The following is a 9,576-nucleotide window of genomic DNA, read 5'->3' on the forward strand; positions in this document are numbered from 1 at the left end:
TATTAGTCCGTTTTCCGTTTTCTGTCACTGATAATAGAATACCTGAAACTGGGTAATGTATTAGCAAAAGAGGTTTATTTCTTACAGTTTTGGAGGCTGGGAAGTCCAAGGCCCAGGGAGCACATCTGGTGAGAGCCTTCTTCTTGGTGGGAACTCTTTACAAAGTCCTATGACGATGCAGGCAATCACATGACAAGGGCTGAGGAGGAGCACACTTAACATGCTAACTTGCTCTCCTTATAAAGTCCACACCCATGATAACCCATGCAACCATTAACTCATTACTCCATGAATAGATTAACCCATTGATAAAGACAGAGTCCTCACCATTCAATCACCTCTGAAAGGCTCCACTTTCAAAACTGCCACATTGGGAATCAAGCTCCCACATGAGCTTTGGAGGGGATAAGCATTCAGACCCATAGCCCATTCCATCTACCCATATCTGTCTAGCTGTCTGTCAATCTATTTAAAAATTACCAGCTTTTATGAGAGCGCCACTGGCTCTAATGTGTTCAGCAAAATAGACTACATGGCAGCAAGTGCCCCTTACAAGACTAGGAGAGACTGTTACCCATATCTGTCTAGCTGTCTGTCAATCTATTTAAAAATTACCAGCTTTTATGAGAGCGCTACTGGCTCTAATGTGTTCAGCAAAATAGACTACATGGCAGCAAGTGCCCCTTACAAGACTAGGAGAGACTGTCAGCTCTTTTTCTGTAATTGATTCTGGAAATTCAAAGTAATATATGAGCATCCATAAGGAATTATATTAGATTCAGCTTTACTAAACAGTCACAGGTTCATAAAACTGGAAGGGACCTGTGCAATCATCTAGAATGAGGAAGAAGGGAATGGATTCTTCACTCAAATAGAAAAAAATTATGGTTATATAGACTTAAGGTTTCTAAAAGAACAGGAAACAATAAAAAACCCCACAGTCTATAAAGCACTAGAGAGAGCACTTTTAGCACTATTGACTAACATACCTAGAAATGATAGGGATACCTTTGTCATAAGTAATAAAATTTGACTCAGAAATTGCTTACTATTTGCTAATGTTGCTTCTGAACTTTCAGGTCAATAATACTAATTTATATTAAGATTTCTTTTAGGTACAAAATTATATCAAAATGTAATAGGATTATATCATGTAAAAAAATCAACAACAAATAGACTGGGGGAAAGAGCAGCATTTAAATAAAATACCTTCAATTTCCCCGAACTCAAGTAATAGCTTCTATTTTATCATATTTTGACAGTTTCCTTGATAGAAAAGTGAGATCAGGAGCAAGACCCTTATCTTAGAACACACAGTCACTGGACAGTATTTTTCTCTTGAGATAAGGTTATCTCCTGACTTTTGAAAGATTATTTTGACCATCATCTTGCTGTTCTCATATAAATCTTACTTTGATCCTGAAATGAGACCAATTCCAGTATAGAGCCCTCAGTTACAAATTATCCATGATCAGAATCATTATGCTGGAAAAGTGCAGGTCAAACTAGTGTGTTTGAATTATGGCATGTAGAAAGTCATTGAACAGCTCTGCTCTTCTGGATTCTAGTATTTTAAATCCTGTTTTATCCAACTACTCCATTCATGGAAATCACAGTATAATCCAAAAGCTAAAGGAACAAAGTTATTTTTAATTTTGAATTGTTGTTATTTTTATAGGAAAATGTGGCCTGAGCAAAATAGATGCAACTATGTGTGTTACAGATAAAAAGATGAATCAAAATATACTTTTAGAAACACCTTTATGAAATGAATATGGCCAAATATTTTTTAATAATTAATACTTGAATGAGTGAATGAATGAATGAATGAATGAATCTATCAACTAGCAGTCAAAAAGTGCATTGCCTACGTAACAATGTGAATAGTTCACTGCTAGTTGTTGTGAAGGAGACAAAGACACACACATTGCAAAAGCCACTGGGAATTAAAATCTAATGGACACTGTGAGCAAATAAGTGATATTTAGAATCTTCCCTTTTGAAAATTTCAGAGCTCCCATAGTAGGTTTTCCTGTTAGATCTTCTCATAACATGCACATTTAGTTGTGCATGTAGTGATCACCTTAATTAATGATTTTTCCCAATCCTTAATTTATTTTCTACTCCTATTTGCTGAATAATCCTTCATTTCTCTCACTGATTAGTTATGTTGCACATTATTTATCATATATTAAATTGTTGTATATAACATATACTTAATATACAAACAGTTCCTGACTTATGATGGTTTAACTTATGATTTTTTGACTTTATTATGAGTTTATCAGGGTAGTAAATGCATTTTTGACTTATGATATTTTTGAATTATGATGGGTTTATTGGACATAATCCCATAGCATGTCAAGAAGCATTAGTACACATAAATATATATCAATATATAATATATGAGCTATTATATCTTATTGCAAAATTATTATTCCAACACTATCCTTTTAATTATTGTAGCTTAAATATATTTTAAAAACTGGTATGATTACTTCACCTTTAATACATTAATTTTTCAAAAGTTTCTTTGCATTTTCCCTTGTTTAGTACTCCAACACATTTTAGGATCCCATCTCCCAATTTGTTCAAGATATTTACTGTAATAACATTACATGTATACATGATTTGGTAAAAATTAGTGTCTTTATAGTGTTTCATTTCCCTAATCATGAATATGATATATATGTATATTTATTGGAGTTTTCAAATATATCATGTAACTATATTTTCTAGTTTTCTTTATATAAGTCATGTAGTTTTCTTCTGATGGTTTTCATAGAACTATTTAGAGATTTAAAAATATATTTTTTGTTTCTTTTGCAAATGTGATCTCTCTAAAACTTCTATTTTCCAAGTAGTTGTTGCTAGTAAACAGTTATGCTATGGATTTTCTGTATTTAAGGTATTTTAAATTTTCATTTTTATGGTCTTTTTAGGTTTCTAATCATAACATCTACTTGCAAATGTGATCTCTCTAAAACTTCTATTTTCCAAGTAGTTGTTGCTAGTAAACAGTTATTTTATGGATTTTCTGTATTTAAGGTATTTTAAATTTTCATTTTTATGGTCTTTTTAGGTTTCTAATCATAACATCTATAAAAAATGGAAATTGTGCCTTCTTCCAATATTTATTATTCTTATTTCTATTTAAAATCTAATCGCACAATTGAGAAAGTGATAATACTTTTGGCAGCCTTCCAGAGGTCCATATGTCAACAGAAATAGGTATTTTAAATTCTTATTATAGATGTGAATACTAACTCCTTTGCGGATCTCAAGCACATAGAACTGAACTGAGCTGAGTTCCAATTTTAGTTTCTTCTTCAAACCGTAAGACTTGCTTTATTCCTCTAAATACTTGGTCTTTTGAGAAAGCCAGGCAGACAGCATTGTTTCTTTTCCTATGTACTAAGAATATTGTTCAGTCCACAGTCAGTCCTGTAGCTAACATTTTACTCTCTTTTGCAAAACAAAACAAAACAAAATTATTCAAAATTATTCAACACTAAGAGAGTAAAACAATTTATAACTTCTGAAGGCAAACTGTTTTTCTGAGATTTTCATTGTCTCCATCACTAATTTTGTGTTGATTTTTCAAAATCTTAAGATATACAAATCATTTGTGAAAATCATCCTTCTAATGAACTTTCATTTGTTTTTTTCTGACAGTTTATATTTGACCATAATAATTTTCCTTGGTGCCTATTGAGAACGGAGCTTTATGGTAAAAAGCTGGAGAAAATGCTGAAAAAGACACAAGGAACGTCTCTAGACTGTAAATCTACAAGAGGGAGAAGTATGGAAACTGCAGTCACCAAGCTATATTCAGGAGGTCCTTGAAGGATGAGTAGTATTTAAAGCAGAAGATAAAGAAGGTAAAGGATGTTGGCACACCAGGAAACAGGAAAACCTGAGAGGCCAGGGGTTGGCCCCTGGTGAACATGGCCTTAGTAGAGAAATGGCAGGTAATACCTGAAAGCTCAAGAACAACATGTCTTTTCACTGTATGCCCACCTGTAGCACTCCTATGATAAATATTTCAGTTTTATTTTCACTCGAAATAAAGTCATTTAAAATGTTATGATATGAAGTAAGAAAATTTGGTAAAAGTCCTCTACTGTCTCTTATTATTACATTATAACCAGAGAAGGGAAGAATATAATAAAGAAAACTTGGTCAGTCTGGTTGCCACATATACTAAGTGCCCAAGAGCCTGGTCCCTTTTGATGCAGGATAACAATGAAGATGGTGATGAAAGTATCTTATACACATTCAGTGCTTCTTTTTTTTAAAATTTAATTTAATTTTATTTTTAAACACACACAACTTTATTATTCTCATCACAAAGGGCGGTCTTTGCAGGATGGGGGATGAGTTCTGACAATGGGGAGGGAACCCCTACTTGCCAGCAATGAGCGGGTTCCACAGGACCACGATGACCGAGTCCCCATGCAGGAACATCTTGGAGATGTCGTGGTCCTTGCTGACTGGCTTGGACTTCTTCTTGCCCTTGTCGCTCTTGGGAACTTCAGTCCACATCTCCTTCCCATTCTCCAGCACCATGTTGCAGTGCCTGTCGAAGGCCTTCACGCGGCCCAGGAGTTTCTTGTTGTTTCGGCACTTGATGAGCACTTGGGTGTTGTTCTTGACTGACTGCGTGAGCTCAGAGAGTGGACCTGTGTTAAATTCTTCCTCCTCCCGCTTCTGCAGCTCCTCTGGGGTCATCCCCCTATTGGGCTTGTTGAGGAGGCTCATGGTGGCAGCATGTTCAGGTCACTCCCATCTCCTCCGCGTTGCTCCTATTGGGCTTGTTGAGGAGGCTCATGGTGGCAGCATGTTCAGGTCACTCCCATCTCCTCCACGTTGCTTCTCTCTCTCTCTCTCTCTCTCTCTCTCTCTCTCTTCTTTAAAAATCTCTTTCATGTTTGGTACACTTCAGACAAAAAAAGAGATTAAGTTTTGCCTGCCTTTTTTAAGATTTAACTAGGAACAGTTTTGTTTTCATCAGGGAATATAAAATGTGAGGATGGGACAACTTCTTGAGCACTTCTACTGAGCAGTATGCTAACTCATGTCAGTCATGAATATATTCATTTATTCACTGAGTGCTTAGTCTTTGCCACATATTGTTTTAGATACAAATACTTTTATAAAATTTTTCTAATCAAAAAAAGACATTAAAAATTTAACTGATTTTAAAATAAAGGGTTCACAGATCACAAGTTGTCTTACTTTAAAGCGTCAAAAACAAACATGCAATTTCTTAGACACCATGGATTTATAAAATCACGGGATTAAGTCTCTAACCTTTATTCATAAAGGATTAGTTGGAATAACTTTTACATTTTATTTTAAGGAGATATTTTTAGAATTAAATAGCTTACAATGGCCCGAACTATAGGAATTCACCTTAAGTTCAATTAGGGCCAGCTTCTATCAATTTTCCATGAGAATTGATTTCAAAACAACATACATTATTTCATTTTTGAATTAGCGATGGAAAAATCTAATATGCACAATGTGTGTATCTTTAATTGCATAATGAACTTTCATAATCTATTCAAATCAGGAAATACAAATAATGCATCTGAATAGAGTCCTCACTGTGGGAGGCACAGAGAAATTAGTAAATTAATGTAGAGGTTGATTAGTGAAAGATATCTTATTGACCTGAATGACTTATAATGAATCTGCTGAGCAGTTTATACACAGTAACTAATTTATAGAATGTGAAATCTTATTGTTTATTCTCTCTTCCTATATTGCTCAAAAAATCTTTCCAAACAATGCACTAACTTATAGGCATAGACACGGAGCCATAATAATTCAAACATGTGATTAAAAAAAATGAATTCAGTGTGTCACAGCATGTGGAAAAGGCCAAGTTTTGTTTAACTTTTAATAATATAAGAAGAATCAAGAATCAATGGAATAAAAACTTTTTTTACATGAAACTTTTAAATTGCATTTTAATTTCTCTTCTAGAATTATCTAGGGAATATTTGACTAGCAAAAGGAGAGTACAATTTAAAATTGTACTGAAACAGTGCTCTGCAGATCCCTGAGGTTTCAGGGGTCTACAAAGTGAAATTTATTTTTATACTAATACTAAGATGTTACTTGCTTTTTTACTGTATTGGCATTTTGCACGGTGCACAAGCAATAGCGGGTAAAATTGCTGGTGACTGAAGGCAGTGGCTCTGAACTGTATGAGTACTACTAATCATTGTATTCTTCACTTCTACACACTTAAACTAAATTAATAAATAAATAGCTAGCTTCACTTAAGAATGTCCTTGATGAAACAGTAAGTCATTAATTTTATTAAATCTTGACCCTTGAATACATGTCTTTTTTAACACTGTATGACAAAATGGGAAATATGCAAACAGCAACTCCGAAACAGTAAGTCATTAATTTTATTAAATCTTGACCCTTGAATACATGTCTTTTTTAACACTTTTTTGACATAATGGGAAATATGCAAACAGCAACTCTGCATATGACAAAATGGGAAATATGCAAACAGCAACTCCGTATATGGAAATAAGAAGGCTAACTCAAGGAAAGCACTGAGGAAATTATTTGGGTTGCAAGCTCTTTGTGATGATGGTATTAATCAATGTGGTTTTATTTTTAAATATTGCTTAATTAAATGTATAAATATTTGGAAGATTTGAAGTAAAGTGATATTTTTCAAATGACTAACATGGGTTACTTCAAAATCATATGTGTAACAGATTCATTCAAAGCGCCAAATAAACCAATGGAGTTTAATGTAACTGTATAAAAGGTTCGTTGATANGCAGGATAACAATGAAGATGGTGATGAAAGTATCTTATACACATTCAGTGCTTCTTTTTTTTTTAAATTTAATTTTATTTTATTTTTAAACACACACAACTTTATTATTCTCATCACAAAGGGCGGTCTTTGCAGGATGGGGGATGAGTTCTGACAATGGGGAGGGAACCCCTACTTGCCAGCAATGAGCGGGTTCCACAGGACCACGATGACCGAGTCCCCATGCAGGAACATCTTGGAGATGTCGTGGTCCTTGCTGACTGGCTTGGACTTCTTCTTGCCCTTGTCGCTCTTGGGAACTTCAGTCCACATCTCCTTCCCATTCTCCAGCACCATGTTGCAGTGCCTGTCGAAGGCCTTCACGCGGCCCAGGAGTTTCTTGTTGTTTCGGCACTTGATGAGCACTTGGGTGTTGTTCTTGACTGACTGCGTGAGCTCAGAGAGTGGACCTGTGTTAAATTCTTCCTCCTCCCGCTTCTGCAGCTCCTCTGGGGTCATCCCCCTATTGGGCTTGTTGAGGAGGCTCATGGTGGCAGCATGTTCAGGTCACTCCCATCTCCTCCACGTTGCTTCTCTCTCTCTCTCTCTCTCTCTCTCTCTCTCTCTTCTTTAAAAATCTCTTTCATGTTTGGTACACTTCAGACAAAAAAAGAGATTAAGTTTTGCCTGCCTTTTTTAAGATTTAACTAGGAACAGTTTTGTTTTCATCAGGGAATATAAAATGTGAGGATGGGACAACTTCTTGAGCACTTCTACTGAGCAGTATGCTAACTCATGTCAGTCATGAATATATTCATTTATTCACTGAGTGCTTAGTCTTTGCCACATATTGTTTTAGATACAAATACTTTTATAAAATTTTTCTAATCAAAAAAAGACATTAAAAATTTAACTGATTTTAAAATAAAGGGTTCACAGATCACAAGTTGTCTTACTTTAAAGCGTCAAAAACAAACATGCAATTTCTTAGACACCATGGATTTATAAAATCACGGGATTAAGTCTCTAACCTTTATTCATAAAGGATTAGTTGGAATAACTTTTACATTTTATTTTAAGGAGATATTTTTAGAATTAAATAGCTTACAATGGCCCGAACTATAGGAATTCACCTTAAGTTCAATTAGGGCCAGCTTCTATCAATTTTCCATGAGAATTGATTTCAAAACAACATACATTATTTCATTTTTGAATTAGCGATGGAAAAATCTAATATGCACAATGTGTGTATCTTTAATTGCATAATGAACTTTCATAATCTATTCAAATCAGGAAATACAAATAATGCATCTGAATAGAGTCCTCACTGTGGGAGGCACAGAGAAATTAGTAAATTAATGTAGAGGTTGATTAGTGAAAGATATCTTATTGACCTGAATGACTTATAATGAATCTGCTGAGCAGTTTATACACAGTAACTAATTTATAGAATGTGAAATCTTATTGTTTATTCTCTCTTCCTATATTGCTCAAAAAATCTTTCCAAACAATGCACTAACTTATAGGCATAGACACGGAGCCATAATAATTCAAACATGTGATTAAAAAAAATGAATTCAGTGTGTCACAGCATGTGGAAAAGGCCAAGTTTTGTTTAACTTTTAATAATATAAGAAGAATCAAGAATCAATGGAATAAAAACTTTTTTTACATGAAACTTTTAAATTGCATTTTAATTTCTCTTCTAGAATTATCTAGGGAATATTTGACTAGCAAAAGGAGAGTACAATTTAAAATTGTACTGAAACAGTGCTCTGCAGATCCCTGAGGTTTCAGGGGTCTACAAAGTGAAATTTATTTTTATACTAATACTAAGATGTTACTTGCTTTTTTACTGTATTGGCATTTTGCACGGTGCACAAGCAATAGCGGGTAAAATTGCTGGTGACTGAAGGCAGTGGCTCTGAACTGTATGAGTACTACTAATCATTGTATTCTTCACTTCTACACACTTAAACTAAATTAATAAATAAATAGCTAGCTTCACTTAAGAATGTCCTTGATGAAACAGTAAGTCATTAATTTTATTAAATCTTGACCCTTGAATACATGTCTTTTTTAACACTGTATGACAAAATGGGAAATATGCAAACAGCAACTCCGTATATGGAAATAAGAAGGCTAACTCAAGGAAAGCACTGAGGAAATTATTTGGGTTGCAAGCTCTTTGTGATGATGGTATTAATCAATGTGGTTTTATTTTTAAATATTGCTTAATTAAATGTATAAATATTTGGAAGATTTGAAGTAAAGTGATATTTTTCAAATGACTAACATGGGTTACTTCAAAATCATATGTGTAACAGATTCATTCAAAGCGCCAAATAAACCAATGGAGTTTAATGTAACTGTATAAAAGGTTCGTTGATACTGTTTCAAATTCTATATTAAAACTAACCTTTAGAAAGCCACAGATGTCAAGCTTTGATGTAGTATGAAAGAATAATCCATAATTATCTGAAAAGGCTATTAAAATACTCCTCTCTTTTCCAACTACACATTTTATAATGGGGCCAGATTTTCACTATATACTTGACAATATACTTCAAAGTAACACATCACAACAGGTGAATTGTAGAAGGAGATATGAACATTCAGCTATCTTCTGCTAAGCCACCTATTACTGTATAGAGATTTGAAAAAAAGTGAAATAATGCCACTTTTCTCATGAAATAACTATAGATTTTTTTTCAAAAAATATATTAGTTATGTGAACATAGAATAGATTTTTGGGGTCATTTTAAAATAAATTATTTGGGGTCATT

General features: G+C 33.9%; 2 pseudogenes; both read right to left on the minus strand.

Annotated features, from left to right (window-relative positions):
* Positions 1-4,320: 4,320 nt before the first annotated feature.
* Positions 4,321-4,764, minus strand: LOC103595207 (annotated as a pseudogene).
* A 2,134-nt stretch (positions 4,765-6,898) lies between these two features.
* LOC103595209 lies at positions 6,899-7,354 on the minus strand (annotated as a pseudogene).
* Positions 7,355-9,576: the final 2,222 nt, after the last annotated feature.

This window comes from Galeopterus variegatus, unplaced genomic scaffold, assembly GCF_000696425.1.
Source record: "Galeopterus variegatus unplaced genomic scaffold, G_variegatus-3.0.2 Scaffold1713, whole genome shotgun sequence".
NCBI lineage: Eukaryota > Metazoa > Chordata > Mammalia > Dermoptera > Cynocephalidae > Galeopterus > Galeopterus variegatus.